The sequence below is a fragment of the Chamaea fasciata genome, unplaced genomic scaffold (assembly GCF_029207755.1).
Source record: "Chamaea fasciata isolate MVZ Bird 193981 ecotype frontalis unplaced genomic scaffold, bChaFas1.0.hap1 SCAF_100, whole genome shotgun sequence".
Lineage (NCBI taxonomy): Eukaryota > Metazoa > Chordata > Aves > Passeriformes > Sylviidae > Chamaea > Chamaea fasciata.
The window spans coordinates 110,215-126,753 of record NW_027094185.1 but is presented as its reverse complement, the minus strand read 5'-3'; positions in this window follow the sequence as shown (position 1 = coordinate 126,753).

The following is a 16,539-nucleotide window of genomic DNA, read 5'->3' as shown; positions in this document are numbered from 1 at the left end:
TGTCCCTGGGGGTCCCTGGCTGTCCCATAGGTGTCCCTAGGGGTGCCTTGTCTGTCCCTGGGGGGGCCCTGGGTGTACCCTGGTGTCCCAGGGAGGGCCCTGGCTGTCCCCTAAGTGTCCCTGGGGGTGCTCTGGTGTCCCTGGGGATGCCCTGGCTGTCCCCTAGCTGTCCCTGGGGGTGCCCTGAGTGTCCCTGGGGTGCCCTGGCTGTCCCCTAGGTGTCCCTGGGGGTGCCCTGGCTGTCCCTGGTGTGCCCTAGCTGTCCCCTATGTGTCCCTGGGGGTGCCCTGGGTGTCCCTGAGGTGCTCTAGGGGTGCCCCGGCTGTCCCTGGGGGTGACCTGCCTGTCCCCTAGGTGTCCCTGGAGGTGCCCTGGCTGTCCCCTTGGTGTCCCTGGGGGTGCCCTGGCTGTCCCATAGGTGTCCCTGGAGGTGCCCTGGCTGTCCCCTTGGTGTCCCTGGGGGTGCCCTGGGTGTCCCTGGGGTGCCCTGGCTGTCCCCTAGGTGTCCCTGGGGGTGCCCTGGCTGTCCCCTTGGTGTCCCTATGCTACCCTGGCTGTCCCTTAGATGTCCTTGGGGGTGCCCTGGCTCTCCTTGGGGTGCCCTGGCTGTCCCTTATGTGTCCCTGGGGGTGCCCAGGGTGTCCCTGGGGTGCCTTGCTGTCCCCTAGGTGTCCCTGGGGGTGCCCTGCCTGTCCCCGAGGTGTCCCTGGGGGTGCCCTGGCTGTCCTTGGGGTGCTCTGGCTGTCCCCTAGGTGTCCCTGGAGTGCCCTGACTGTCCCCTAGGTGTCCCTGGGGGTTCCCTGGCTGTCCCCTAGTTGTCCCTGGGGGAGCCCTGGCTGACCCTAGGGTGCCCTGCCTGTCCCCTAGGTGTCCCTGGGAGTGCCCTGGCTGTCACCTAGGTGTCCCTGGGGGTCCCTGGCTGTCCCCTAGTTGTCCCTGGGGGAGCCCTGGCTGTCCCAAGGGTGCCCTGCCTGTCCCCTAGGTGTCCCTGGGAGTGCCCTGCCTGTCCCCTAGGTGTCCCTGGGGTCCCCTGGGTGTCCCCGGGGGTGCCCTGGCTGTTCCTGTGGTGCCCTGGCTGTCCTTTAGGTGTCCCTTGGGGTGCCCTGGCTGTCCCCTAGGTGTCCCAGGGCTGCCCTGGCTGTCTCTTAGGTGTCCCTGGGGGTGCCCTGGCTGTCCCCTAGGTGTCCCTGGGAATGCGCTGGCTGTCCTTGGGGGCGCCGTGGCTGTCTCCTTGGTGTCCCTGGGGGTTCCCTGAGTGTCCCTGCGGAGGCCCTGACTGTCCCCTAGGTGTCCCAGGGGGTGCCCTGGCTGTCCCTGGGGTGCCCTGGCTGTCCCCGAGGTGTCCCTGGGGGTGCCCTGGCTGTCCTTGGGGTGCTCTGGCTGTCCCCTAGGTGTCCCTGGAGTGCCCTGACTGTCCCCTAGGTGTCCCTGGGGGTTCCCTGGCTGTCCCCCAGTTGTCCCTGGGGGAGCCCTGGCTGACCCTAGGGTGCCCTGCCTGTCCCCTAGGTGTCCCTGGGAGTGCCCTGGCTGTCACCTAGGTGTCCCTGGGGGTCCCTGGCTGTCCCCTAGTTGTCCCTGGGGGAGCCCTGGCTGTCCCAAGGGTGCCCTGCCTGTCCCCTAGGTGTCCCTGGGAGTGCCCTGGCTGTCCCCTAGGTGTCCCTGGGGTCCCCTGGGTGTCCCCGGGGGTGCCCTGGCTGTTCCTGTGGTGCCCTGGCTGTCCTTTAGGTGTCCCTTGGGGTGCCCTGGCTGTCCCCTAGGTGTCCCAGGGCTGCCCTGGCTGTCTCTTAGGTGTCCCTGGGGGTGCCCTGGCTGTCCCCTAGGTGTCCCTGGGAATGCGCTGGCTGTCCTTGGGGGCGCCGTGGCTGTCTCCTTGGTGTCCCTGGGGGTTCCCTGAGTGTCCCTGCCGAGGCCCTGACTGTCCCCTAGGTGTCCCAGGGGGTGCCCTGGCTGTCCCTGGGGTGCCCTGGCTGTCCCCGAGGTGTCCCTGGGGGTGCCCTGGCTGTCCTTGGGGTGCTCTGGCTGTCCCCTAGGTGTCCCTGGAGTGCCCTGACTGTCCCCTAGGTGTCCCTGGGGGTTCCCTGGCTGTCCCCTAGTTGTCCCTGGGGGAGCCCTGGCTGTCCCAAGGGTGCCCTCCCTGTCCCCTAGGTGTCCCTGGGAGTGCCCTGGCTGTCCCCTAGGTGTCCCTGGGGTCCCCTGGGTGTCCCCGGGGGTGCCCTGGCTGTTCCTGTGGTGCCCTGGCTGTCCTTTAGATGTCCCTTGGGGTGCCCTGGCTGTCCCCTAGGTGTCCCAGGGCTGCCCTGGCTGTCTCTTAGGTGTCCCTGGGGGTGCCCTGGCTGTCCCCTAGGTGTCCCTGGGAATGCGCTGGCTGTCCTTGGGGGCGCCGTGGCTGTCTCCTTGGTGTCCCTGGGGGTTCCCTGAGTGTCCCTGCGGAGGCCCTGACTGTCCCCTAGGTGTCCCAGGGGGTGTCCTGGCTGTCCCTGGGGTGCCCTGGCTGTCCCCTAACGGTCCCTGGGGGTGCCCTGGCTGCCCCTGGGGTGCCCTGTCTGTCCCCTAGGTGTCCCTGGTGGTGCCCTGGCTGTCCCTGGGGATCCCTGGCTGTCCCCTAGGCGTGCCTGCGGGTGACCTGGCTGTCCCCTAGGTGTCCCTGGGGGTGCCCTGGCTGTCCCCTAGGTGTCCTTGGGGATGCCCTGGTGTCCCTGAGGGTGCCCTGCCTGTCCCCTAGGTGTCCCTGGGGGTGCCCTGGGTTTCCCTGTCAGGGCCCTGGCTGTCCCTTATGTGTCCCTAGGGGTACCTTGTCTGTCCCTGGGGGGGCCCTGGCTGTCCCTGTGGGGGCCCTGGCTGTCCCCTAGGTGTCCCTGGGGTGCCCTGGCTGTCCCTGGGGTATCCAGGCTTTCCTTTAGGTGTCCCTAGGGGTGCCCTGGCTGTCCCGTAGTTGTCCCTGGGGTGCCCTGGCTGTCCCTTAGGTGACCCTGGAGGTGCCCTTGCTGTCCATTGGGGGGCCCTGGCTGTCCCTGTGGGGCCCTGGCTGTCCCCTAGGTGTCCCTGGGGGTGCCTTGTCTGTCTCTTGGGGGGCCCTGGCTGTCTTCTAGGTGTCCCTGGGGGGCCCTGGCTGTCCCCTAGGTGTCCCTGGGGTGCACTGGCTGTCCCTGGGGTGCCCAGGCTTTCCTTTAGGTGTCCCTGGGGTGCCCTGGCTGTCCATTAGGTGTCCCTGGGGGTGCCCTGGCTGTCCCCTAGGTGTACCAGGGCTGCCCTGGCTGTCTCATACGTGTCCCTGGGGGTGCCTTGGCTGTCCCCTAGGTGTCCCTGGGGTGCCCTGGCTGTCCCTGGGGTGCCCTGGCTGTCCATTAGGTGTCCCTGGGGGTGCCCTGGCTGTCCATTAGGTGTCCCTGGGGGTGCCCTGGCTGTCCCCTAGGTGTCCCTGGGGGTGCCCTGCCTGTCCCCTAGGTGTCCCTGCCTCGCTCGTATCCTCGACTCCGCCTCCGGCGCCATGGTGACACCCCTCCCAGTCTGGACCAGTGTGGCCACACCCCCTCCCCTGGGGCCATTAGACCCATCCCAGTACAGACCAGTAAGGCACCGTGTGCCCACCATCGACCCCCACACGCCTGCCAGTTCGTCCCAGTCCACTCTCCGTCCATCCCAGTTCTCTCTGATCACCCTCCCAGTGCTCCCAGTCCATCCCAGTCCCGCAGGTGCTGGTGCTTGTGGCTTGATCAGCTGGTGCCTGTCCGCAACGTGGAGCGGGTCAAATGAGGCCTCAGGGGGAGGGGGGGGCGGATTTTGGGGGGTCCTGGGGGTCCCGAGTTGTCCTCGAGGGGTTTGGGGGGTTTTGGGGGGTCTGCGGGGAGTCTCAAGGGGCTGCTGTGGGTGTTTTTGGGGGGGCTTCGGGAGGTTTGGGCGGCCCATTTGAGGCATCAAAGGAACCTGAGGAGGGTTTTGCGAGCTCCTGGACGTCGGGGGGGCCTTGGGGGTGGTTTGGGGGGCACTGGGGGGTTCCAGCCCGTGACCCCCCCCGTTTTTGACCCCCCCTCCCCCCCGAGCTGTTTCGGTCTCATCGACGCCCTCCTGAAGCCCAAGGGGGGGTGGGCGCTGGGCCCCCCCTGCTGCCCCCTCCCCTGCCACCCCCGCGACGCCCTGCAGGTGAGGGACCCCCAAAAACCCCTCCCCAGACCCCAAATTCACCCCTGGGACCCCGAAAAACCCCCCAAACCTCTCCCTGGACCCCAAATTCACCCCTGAGGCCCCAAAAAACCCCCAAACCCCTCCCCATGAACCCCAAATCCACCCTTGGGACCCCCCAAAACCTCCCCAGGACCCCAGATCCACACCGGGACCCCCAAATCCATTACTTGGACCCCCAAAAACCCCAAAATCCATCCCTGGGACCCCCCAAAACCTCCCTCCAAACCCCAAATTCACCCCTCGGACCTCCAGAATCCTTCCACAGGACCCCTCAGGGGTCGTTCCCCACGAAAAAGTGCGGGAAACGTGAGGGGAGAAAAAGGGCGGGAAACGTGAGGGGAGAAAAAGGGCGGGAAACGTGAGGGGAGAAAAAGGGCGGGATCAAGTGGGGAGATCAGTGGAATATTGGGGGGGTCAGTGACGCTGAGGGAAGATCAATGGAATATTGGGGGGGCATCAATGACATTGGGGGGATCAGTGACACTCGGGTGGGGATCAATGATGCTGTGGGGGGGTCGATATCAGAGGTTATCAGAGGAAATCGCCGCCGCCCTCCTCCCGTGCCCAGAGCCCCGGCAGGACTCCAGCGGAGCTCCGTCTGCAGGCGGAGCAGGAGCGGCTCCTGCCGCCCGCAGCGATCCCGGTCCCGATCCCGACCGCAACGCCAGCTTGGGCCTCAGGCCCCGAGACCCACAGCCCGCCCGCCGGGGGGGGCCGCACCTCTCGGGAGCCGCAGCCGACACTGACAGGACCCGAACCAGAACGCCCGCTCCCATTCCCGGCCCCGCCTGGCTCCGCGCAGGGCCGCGAGCAACCTCGGCTCGGCTCGGCTCGGCTCAGCTGCGAGGGGCGGGGCGGGGTCGCGGGCGATGGTCCCGCCCCCAAGCCGGGGCGTGCTCGGGGCGGAGCCGGGGCGGGCTCGGGGCGGAGCCGGGGCGGGCTCGGGGCGGGCTCGGGGCGGATCCGGGGCGGATCCGGGGCGGGCTCGGGGCGGATCCGGGGCGGGCTCGGGGCGGAGCCGGGGCGGGCTCGGGGCGGAGCCGGGGCGGGCTCGGGGCGGAGCCGGGGCGGGCTCGGGGCGGAGCCGGGGCGGGCTCGGGGCGGGGCCGGGGCGGGCTCGGGGCGGAGCCGGGGCGGGCTCGGGGTGGGCTCGGGGCGGAGCAGGGGCAGAGCCGGGGCGGGCTCGGAGCGGGGCCGGGGCGGAGCCGGGGCTCTGTGAGGCGGGGCCCGGAGGCAGCCGGGGCCGGGCAGTACCGGGGGCGCGGCTTCAGGGGCGCGGGGCGGGTCCCAAGTGCACGGCGCCGGGACCCCACCGGGGCGTTCCTCACCGAGCCCATAGAGCAGCAGCTACTTCCGCCACCCTTTTGAATCCCCGCGATTGGCGGGCTCGCTGAGGCATCGGCAGTGCTGATTGGACAGCGGGCCCCGGGAACCGCCCCCGCCCCCCGGCCCGCGCTGAGGGCCCGGGGCCTCCGCCCTCAGACCGGCTCCGGCTCCAACCCGGCCCGGGCTCTGCTCCGATCCCCCCGGCCCGCCCTGAGGGCCCGGGGGCTCTGCCCCGAGACCGGCCTTGCCCCTCCCCGCCTCGCCCTGTAGTAGATTTCTGTTTGGTTTGTGGGAAGAAACAGGTGTGAGAAGTGAGATTTGTGCTGGAGAGGTGCTGCTGGGAAGAAAGGATGGAGTAAATCTGCTCCAAGGATGTGCGATGAAGAATTCAGGGTCAGAGGTGGGCAGTATTTATAAACTGTCTCCATATTTCCCTGTATCTCTGGGTGTTTGGATTGAGCCTGGGATTGTCAGCTATGTTATAAAGAAGCCAACCCGGCTACTGAACTTCCAATGAACGTTTGGAAACCCTTGCACAGAAAGACAAGGTAGTAATGATTCCAAAGGAGAAAATGTAAATGAAGGGTAACGATTGCTGGGAAATTTCCTTAGGAATTGTGAACCTCACACAAACGGAATTTAGGAGGTGGAATCCCAGTTTCAGCCTTGGGCACGTGCAGGAGAAGAGGGATCCTTATTCACAGCAAGGAAAGCCCGGTGCCCCAGCGTGTCAGTGCACACAGTGCAATGTCCAGGAAATGAGCAGCAGGGACTGGCAGCAGCTGCAGGTGAGAGCTGTCACAGGCTGATTGAGGGGACAGAGCAGCCCCAGGTGAGAGCTGTCACACTGATGAGGGGACAGAGCAGCCCCAGGTGAGAGCTGTCACACTGATGAGGGGACAGGTGTAAGCTGTAAAGGATAACGAGGGGGCGGGTCCTGCCAGCACTGCTTTAAGAGGGGAGCCCGAGCTCAGTTTGGCACGGAGCTGCGGGAGGAGAGGGGTTTATGCTGGGCTCCCAGGTGAGGCTCATGGAAGGATGGTGAGTTCATCTCACAGGGGCTGGGGGAGGCCTTGGGCGTGGAACATTACTTCAGGAGGTGCTGAGGGACAAACCTTTGTGCCGAGCAGCAGCAGCACAAAAGGTTGAAATAAGTTTTGGTTTGGCATGTAGTGATGGGATTGGCGTCTATGGTGTGCTAGTGTTATCTAAAGGTTTAAACTTTAATGTTTATTTTTAAAGCTTTAAGTTAATGAATTAATATAGGTTGCAAGACATGGGCTTTTTCCTTTTTATTTGGCTAGCGGGAGGTCTTTAACTTTGGGGGCGCTCTGGGTATATGTTCTGGAGTATTATTGAGGGGATTGGACGTGGGGTTGTTTTTATTATATTCAGTAGTTTGACTGGGGGTGATAAGAGTTGGCTTTTTTTGCTGGAATTTTTTTGGGGTTGTCTGTTTGAAAATTTATGTATTTATGCAGTTAAGTGTAGTGGTGTTTCCCGTGTAACTCTTCAGCTTATGTTATTGTTTGTGTGTTTGAGGTGGTCCACTTGTCTTACGCCCTGACTGATTGGCCAACAGATCTGCTGAGATCATACATCGATGTTTGTTTTATTTCTTGTAGCCGAATAAGAGACAGCAGCCCGGTGACAGCAGGAAATTCCCAGAGGGCGAGGCGGCCTTCTGTGGCACCCGACATGGATTCTCATCCCCAGACGTCCAAGAGATAAGTGGAGGGTTCAGAGCCACAGAGGGGATGAAAGTGGAGTGCTGGGTCAGGACTTGTCAGGAGGGGTTTTTGAGTCAGGTTTGGAGATAGGGATGTCCAAGATGTGCCAATTGAGAGTACAGGTGTACCAGCCCGACCCAAACCCGAAGGAGTAGCCCTAAAGACATGCCCGTTTCCCTGAGTGCGGGTACAGGCAGGAGCCCTTATGCAGGACAATGCCAGAAGGCCTGGCTGCGAGGTGTAGGGCTCTAAAGAAGTTGGGTTTAGAAGGGGGGAGGTGTAGCCACACACACAGAGGCTGAGGTAAAGGACTCAAGGACTAGAGGACACACGGTGAAAACCAGGGGAACAGGCTAGGATACAAGTCAGAGTACAGGTGTAGCGGCCCTCACAGCACTGCTACCAGCACACTTCCCCTGAGAGCAGGTGCAGGCAGCAGCCCTAGTGCAGGAACACACCAGAAGCTCTGACCTGTGCAGACACTGTCAGGCTAGGGCCAGGCAGGAAGCGATAGTGGGGAGCAGGATCCAGCAGGGCTGGGGATAACGGGGGTTTCCCGCCCCACCCACCCTGGGATTCCCTGTCTCTCCGCAGCCGGTGGAAGTGCTCCTGATTTCCCTCTCGAGGCGGCGGTTGGTAAGGCTTCGTGCCTTTTGCCACCGCAAAGAGTTCGGCTCTGTCAGCCTCTGCCCTGTCTCAGGGCCACGTTTCTTAGGGTAGGCAGGGAACAACTGTGGATGTACCTGTCCTGCGTGCGGGACAGCTCTTGGGACCCTAACGGTGCAGAGCGTCCCCGGCTGCAAGGTCTAGGGCTCTGAAGAAGCAGGGTTCAGAAGGGGGGAGGTTACAGTGATGCACACAGAGGCTGAGGTAAAGGACTGAAGGACTAGAGAACACACAGTGAAAATCAGGGGTACAGCCTAGGATACAAGTCAGAGTACAGGTATCCCGGTCCTCACAGTGCTGCTTCCAACACTGTTTCCCTGAGAGCAGGTGCAGGCAGCAATCCTAATGGCAAGGCAATGCCAGAAGTCCTGAGAGGTGCAGGCAGTAACCCTAAGCTAGGGCCAGGCAGGAAGTGACAGTGGTGGGGCCGAGTCCACAGGGTTGAGGTTCACCGGGGATGTCCACCCTGCGTTCCTGTCCTGCTCTAACCGGGGATGCTCACAGCCCTAATGGAGGCCACGGTGGGTGGGCTCAGTGCCAGTAATGCCTCTAAGGCTTTGGCGCTGCGAGCGTCGGCCTCCGAGCTCAGCTGAAGCACACACGGGGCCCGAGGACCCGGTCCTGCTTAAGAGACGGTGAGTAGCAGAGCTGCTGGTTTTTGGCTGATGTGCTGCTAAGATTATGCTTTGATGTTTGGTTTTCTTTATTGTAGCTGACTAGGAGACAGCAGCCCAGTGACAGGAGAAATTTCTCTGAGGCATAGGCGGCCTTCTTTGGGACCCAGCGTGGATTCACCTCCCCAGACATCTGAGAGATAAGTGGAGGGCTCAGAACTAGGGAGAGGATGAAAGCGGGGTGCCAGGGCAGGGGTCAGCGGGAGGGATTTTTTGAGTCGGGTTTGGAGATGGGGATGTCCCAAATGTGACCCCTTAGGCTACAATAAGGGAAAGTCTCATTCTGGATCACAGTGCTGAGGTGTGCAGGGCAGAGCAGTCCCAGGGTGTGTTGTGTCTGTTGTGCACTTTGTGTCTTTTGGGTGTCTTGTCTTTTCCTTTAGTCTTTTCAGGCGCCTGTCAAAACCTCTGGCATCAGTCTTAGCATTTCTGATCTCTGTGCTCCTCAGCCAGGTGCCTTTGTCTCAGCTGCTCGGACACTCATCAGAATCCATCTCTCTTCACAAGCATTCAGTCCGATGCCTTTTCAGGTCTTGTTCTGAGCTGTACTGACAGCCGTGCACCGCCCTGATCCATTCCGGCGGGTTAGGTCTTGTGAGAATGCAAAGACAGGTCGAGGATTCTGACCGTAGGGTTCTCGGGCATCCATCTCTGCATTTCTTGGGATAAGTCATCCCGATGGCATCTTGTTCCTGCAGGGTTCTCTGAGCCTGGCCAGCTCACCTTCCTTCTCACCTCGGTCATCTCATTCCGAGTTCTCTGGACCCTCAGGGTCATTCTTCTTGCCAGAGTTTTCTGTCCCTGTTGTGTCCCCTCGTTTGTCCTGTGCTGTGTCACGGGTGTTGGTGTGTGTTTGGCCGGGAGCTGCTCTGCCTTGATGCTCAGTCTGGGTGTAGGGGTACGAGGGTAATAGTGCCGGGGGCTTTTGAAATTTGTGATGTGGGGTGTAGTTAGACTGTAGAGGGTATTCCTAGATTGCCACAAGATGTGTGGAGCTGTCAAGGTATCCTGCAGCACTCTGACTTTTGTCCGAACTTTCTTTCAGATGCAGAGGGATGAAATCTGTGGCAGAGCCCCCCAGTCTGGGTGAGGGGCTCCCCTGAGAAGGTCAGTCACTGTTTTGATTTGCAGGGGAGGTGTAAATGATGGCTGTGTTACATCTCTGTTCTTTGTCTTTATTTTTAGGTGGTAAAGCCGGATCTCAGCAGTCAAGCTGACGTGGGCGAGGTGAGCAGTGATGGGTGGACAGAAGCAGTTGCTATTGTTCAAGCCTCACTCGCTGGTGCAACTCTAAGCCTCCGTTATTGTGTGTTTTAGGGAGTCCACTCGCAGGAGGCCGAGCTCCCCTCTCACCAACGGGACGACAGACCCGGGTCACCTCACCCGTGAGCCCTCCGGGAGCATTCCAGGAGTCTGTGATGGAGCCTTGATCTTCTCCTTGTGAAGGCCCCACCCAGGTAGTCTTGGATAACGGGCGAGGAGTTGAGGTGAGTCAGGGAGGAGAAGGAGGGATGGTCCCCTCAAGTTCCAGCGCTGCCACGTCACCTTGTCTGCTCTTTACCCAGGCAGACCCTGCGACGCCGGCGTTGGCCTCTGAGCGCAGCTGAAGCACGGGGCCGAGGACACAGGCAAGCTTAGGAGACAGTGAGTAGCAGAATTGTCGGGTTTTGGGTGATGGGCTGCCAAGATTATGCTTTGATGTTTGGTTTTCTTTATTGTAGCTGTGTAGGAGACAACAGCCCAGCAACAGCAGGAATTTCCCTGAGGGAGAGGCGGCCTTCTTTGCCACCCAGCGTGGATTCACCTCCCTAGACGTCCGAGAGATAAGTGGAGGGCTCGGAGCCAGGGAGGGCTTGAAAGCGGGGTGTGGGATCAGGGGCCACCGGGAGGGATTTTTTGAGTCATTTTTGGTGACAGGGATGTCCAAGAAGTGACCGCTTAGGCTACAGAAAGTCTCATTCTGGATCAGAGTGCCGAGGTGTGCCGGGCAGAGCAGTCCTGGTGTGTGTTGTGTCACTTGTCTGTTGTGCACTCTGTCTGTTTGGTGTCTTGTCTTTTCCTTTTGTCCTTTGAGGGGCCTATCAAAACCCCTGGCATCAGTCTTAGCATTTCTGATCTCTGTGCTCCTCAGCCAGGTGCCTTTGTCTCAGCTGCTCGGACACTCATCAGAATCCATCTCTCTTCACAAGCATCCAGTCCGATGCCTTTTCAGGTCTTGTTCTGAGCTGTACTGACAGCCGTGCACCGCCCTGATCCATTCCGGCGGGTTAGGTCTTGTGAGAATGCAAAGGCAGGTAGAGGATTCTGACCGTAGGGTTCTCGGGCATCCATCTCTGCATTTCTTGGGATAAGTCATCCCGATGGCATCTTGTTCCTGCAGGGTTCTCTGAGCCTGGCCAGCTCACCTTCAGTCTCACCTCGGTCATCTCATTCCGAGTTCTCTGGACCCTCAGGGTCATTCTTCTTGCCCAGAGTTTTCTGTCCCTGTTGTGTCCCCTCGTTTGTCCTGTGCTGTGTCACGGGTGTTGGTGTGTGTTTGGCCGGGAGCTGCTCTGCCTTGATGCTCAGTCTGGGTGTAGGGGTACGAGGGTAATAGTGCCGGGGGCTTGAAATTTGTGATGTGGGGTGTAGCAGGGCTGTCGAGGGTATTCCTAGATTTCCACAAGATATGTGGAGCTGTCAAGGTATCCTGCCGCACTCTGACTGTTGTTCTGACTTTCTTTCAGATGCAGGTGGATGAAATCTGTGGCAGAGCCCCCCATCCTGGGTGAGGGGGCTCCCCTGAGAAGGTCAGTCACTGTTTTGATTTGCAGGGGAGGTGTAAATGGTGGCCGTGTTACAGCTCTGTTCTTTGTCTTTATTTTTAGACCAGACCCTGCGACGCCGGCGTTGGCCTCTGAGCGCAGCTGAAGCACAGGGCCGAGGACACAGGCAAGCTTAGGAGACTGTGAGTAGCAGAATTGCTGGTTTCTGGCTGATGTGCTGCTAAGAGCACAGGGTCACGTTTAGTTCTCTTTATTGTAGCTGACGAGGAGACACCAGCCTGGTCACAGCAGGAATTTCCCCGAGGGAGAGGCAGCCTTCTTTGGGACAAGGCGTGGATGCACCTCCCCAGACATCTGAGAGATAAGTGGAGAGCTCAGAGCCGTAGAGGGCATGAAAGAAGAGTGTGGGGTCACTAGCAAGGTTTTTTGAGTCAGGTTTGAAGACAGGGATGTCTAAGCTGTGACCCCTTAGGTTTCATCCGGGGAGAGTCTCATTCTGGATCACAGTGCCGAGGTGTGCAGGGCAGAGCAGTCCTGGTGTGTGTTGTGTCTGTTGTGCACTCTGTGTCTTGGGTGTCTTGTGTGTGCTGTCTTTTCCCTTAGCCCTTCAGGGGCCTGTCAAAACCTCTGGCATCAGTCTTAGCATTTCTGATCTCTGTGCTCCTCAGCCAGGTGCCTTTGTCTCAGCTGCTCGGACACTCATCAGAATCCATCTCTCTTCACAAGCATCCAGTCCGATGCCTTTTCAGGTCTTGTTCTGAGCTGTACTGACAGCCGTGCACCGCCCTGATCCATTCCGGCGGGTTAGGTCTTGTGAGAATGCAAAGACAGGTCGAGGATTCTGACCGTAGGGTTCTCGGGCATCCATCTCTGCATTTCTTGGGATAAGTCATCCCGATGGCATCTTGTTCCTGCAGGGTTCTCTGAGCCTGGCCAGCTCACCTTCCATCTTACCTCGGTCATCTCATTCCGAGTTCTCTGGACCCTCAGGGTCATTCTTCTTGCCAGAGTTTTCTGTCCCTGTTGTGTCCCCTCGTTTGTCCTGTGCTGTGTCACGGGTGTTGGTGTGTGTTTGGCCGGGAGCTGCTCTGCCTTGATGTTCAGTCTGGGTGTGGGGGTAATAGGATAATAGTGCCGGGGGCTTGAAATTTGTGATGTGGGGTGTAGTTAGACTGTCGAGGGTATTCCTAGATTGCCACAAGATGTGTGGAGCTGTCAAGGTATCCTGCAGCACTCTGACTTTTGTCCCAACTTTCTTTCAGATGCAGAGGGATGAAATCCGTGGCAGAGCCCCCCATCCTGGGTGAGAGGGCTCCCCTGAGAAGATCGATCGCTATTCAAGGTGAGAGTCACATATTTCACATTTTTTGGCACTCCAGTGCAGGCCACCTGCATTTACAGCTTGAAACAGGTGAGTCCCTTGGTAACCCCTGGGCAGCAGCTGGAGCCTGCTCCGGGCTGGGCTGAGGGAGCAAACACTTGTGGCTGACACAGCTCCACACTGGGGGTACTTGGGAAAACACCTGCCTTGTCCTGGATTGTTTTTTTTTTTGAGCTTTTGACAAGGTTTTAGTCATCACCTTGGTAAAAATAAATGGTAAGGACTGAAAACATGAGAGGCTGGCAGGTTATATGCACGAAAGACAACTTTTTTTTTCTTAAATATTTGTGCAACCTATATCTTAATTTTGAGACTCTTTTTTGGTCAACTTTATTGTAAAACCCCCTTATTTTCAAGTTAGCTGCTTCAATAATGAATTTGTTTTACAAATACCCGCTAATGTCCGAAGGTTAAAGCACTAACACCAACATCCCACCTCTTTTATTTTTGCAGCAAAATTTTATCTTTACTAAACTTGAAACTTGATGTTTTTGCAGGTAGTAAGTTAAAGAAGGTGTTTATCTGCCCATCACTGATAGTCAGGGTCATGAAGAAATTGCTCTAGTGTTCTAAAATAAATGCAGATTTTTCGGCCTCTCCCATTCTCTCTGACTAGCAGCATGTGAATTGATTTTTGATCTCCTTTCTGTTGGTGTCTGTGGGTTTTAAGCTGCATGGAGAAGGTGTCTGTGGACATGGCACCCAGGGAATGGTGCTGGGAAGGGCAGGATGGAAAGGAGCTGCTCAGGAATCCAGAGCAGCAGTGGAGTGGGAGCTGGTGCTGCTGCCTCAGTCACACCCTCCTGGACAGTCTGTGCAGTGATAATATTCCTACTTTCCCTCCTGAACCTGGGGTTGGAGGAGAACATGAGTCTTGGCATTGTTGGAAAGGGGAACTCCAGGGAAAAACTGCTGTTTGTGTCCTTAGAGAGCAGTGGGAAGAGCCTGGGAGAAATCCTGGCTGGCTGAGGGATCCTTGTGTCCCCTCAGGAATAAATCCCTGCGTCTCCTCAGACCTGCTGGTTTGCAGTAGAGTTTGGGCACCTTTCGCTGCAGCTGTGGTTCTTAATAACTGGAAGTCCATGGATTGCTGGGCGATTCCCATAAGTTCTCCTATTTTGTAGGAGCTGCACGGTGAGGTCAGCATTCTGATGGAGGCCCTGGCACAGCTGCCAAGGGCAAGGAACGTGGAGCATCCCGGGGCTTCTCCCACCCGAGTTTCTCCCGGAGCGTGCTGCGTGTCGTGCCGGATGTTTAACCCGGGTTTGGGGTGTTCTCCTGCAGTCCCAGCTCTGACTGCTGCCCCCGAGCCCCGGCCTTGCTCGGTCCCAGCACTGAACCTGGCAGGTGGGTGTGCTTTTCCAGCCCTTTAATCCCACGGGCAATCCCAGATTCCCGGAGCTCCCCGAGGCACAGCCTGGCCTCCCTCGCTGGGAGCTGCATTTCAGTCTGCCTGGACCAAGGCCATCCTGTTTGAGACTTTATTCCTGTTGCTTTTCCTCTTCCAGGTTGTGGGCAAAAAGGAGAGAGCCAGTAGGAAGTGAAGCCACTGGAAGGCCTTATCCCAGTCCAAGGTTGGATAGGAGTAACTGGACCTGTTGAATTCCCACTTCCCTTTAAATTAGAGCAGAGGAAGCAGATTTTAAATCATCATTCCATGAACTTTCACCAACTTCATGACTCTTGCAAAAGTTTTCAATGTTAGAAATTCCTGAGCTTGTTTTCCAGGCAAGCTTGGATTTAGATGTTATTCCTTCCTTTTATTTGAAGGAATAACTCTGATTTTCTCTCTGATTTTAGTAAGGGAATATTTATTTATTCCAATTTTCCATCCTAATTGGAATTTTTGCACCTTGTAGAGCACATTTCCAAGGAAATTTACCCAATTAATGTTGGTAAATCAGGAATTGTCCAGCACCATCTCCACAAAATTCTGTGAATTCCCAAGAAAACGTTGAAGTATTTCTTTGCCATGATTCATCTCTTTGTAAAGTTCAATTTACTGCATTTTTAATTACATAAATGCCATTAAAACCTGAATCCAGGCCTAGCTGCTGTTCCTTGGACACAGGGGGCTGGTTCTTTCCTACCTTGGCACATTTGGGTGTTTGTCCAAAATGAGCTTCCCACTAAAATAGAATTTGTTTCCAAGCAAAAGTGGGAATTGTCTAGAAAACCTTCTGTTCTGGGGGGCACTGGGTTTGTTTCCCTTATTGCTGCATAATTGAGGAAAGCCATGGTGCTTTTTTAGGCAGTGGCAGGAGGTGAAAGCTGCATTTATTTAATTTTGTATTTTATTTCTTGTTATTTTTGTATTTTTATGCTCTTTTGTTGTGGTTTCTCATGTTGCGTTTTGTGGTTTTTCAAAGACTTTTTCTTCCGTTTTTTAATTTTTATATTTTTTTCTTTAGCTATTTATTTACTTGTTAAAACTACTTTTAGTTTTTTATTTTAATTTTTTGTTTAAATTTTTTTCCACTTTTTTGTTACTTTGAAATTTTTTTCTTTTGGTATTTTAATTTTATTTATTATTTTCTATAGTTTTGGTTTATTTTTTCATGTTTTCTTTGTTCCTTTTTTTTTTCCCCATACTCTTTCTTCCCCCGGGCGCCTGGGGGTTTGGCTGTTGGCAAGAAAGATGAGAAATGACCTCCGTGCCCGCTGGACGTCGGGATGTCATAGAGAGCGCAGTTGGCAAAAGCTCTGTATTTTCTGCTCCATAAAACTCCTGAAGGGAGAAAGCTGTGACCACCGTGGTGCCGTTTTTTCCTTCCCAGCCCCGACCAGGTCTCCTCCTACCCGTGCACAGTGTTACCAGCAGCAGCCTGCTGTCCAGGCTGTCGAGGCGTATTTCAGAGGGGGCAATAAAAACAAAGTAGACGTTTTATTTTGAACTCTCCGACCCTGCTTGTTTATTAGCAAAGAACTCCAAAACAAAGCGAACAAAAAAAGAAAACCCACAAACTAAACTCCCCCGCAACCCACCAAAAAAAAACCATAGAGAAAGAGAAAACATGCCCATATTATTTGAATAAAGATTAAAACTTTACCCCTTAGAAAACCAGGCTCATTTAATTCAAATTAATTGTGTTTCTGATGTGTTAGGTTAATGAATTCATCTAGTGTAAAATATCGTTTAAAATATAAACAAACGAATTAAAAAATAATGAAAAAGAAAAATAACAAAAAGTATAGGATATGAAAATAATATAAATAATAAATACACAATATATTATTACATACTACACGTTTTATAAATATATATAATATACATAATATAAACATCTATAATGTACATAATCATGATATTTCAATGAAATGTATTATTATTTATAACATTACATAATAAATAATAAATTATTTTATATATAACTTTCTATACTTAATATATATAATAAATATAATAGTATAATAAACATAATACATGATGTATAATGTACATAATATAAAAGCTGAATTGTAATGATTAATGTAAATATCAGAATCACAAAGATAAAAAATATTGAAATAGAGCCTGAACGAAAGGCTTTTTTGTTTCGGTCTGGTTGCTGGCAGGGCTCTCGCAGGTGTGCTCGGGGGTCTTTTGGGCCATTTGTTCCGGAGGCTGTTCGGAAGGGCATTTCTGGGCACGTTCGTTTATGGCTCCGCTCCGCGCCGCCGCGCGGCAGTGCTGCCACCCTGTGGGCAGAGAGCGGTAGTGCAGCTTCCCCCCCGCCCGGCCCGCCCGATCTGTGCGGCAATGCTGCCACCGTGTGGGCAAAGAGCGGTAGTGCAGCTGTCCCTCCCGCCCGTCCCGCCTGATCTGTGCGGCAATG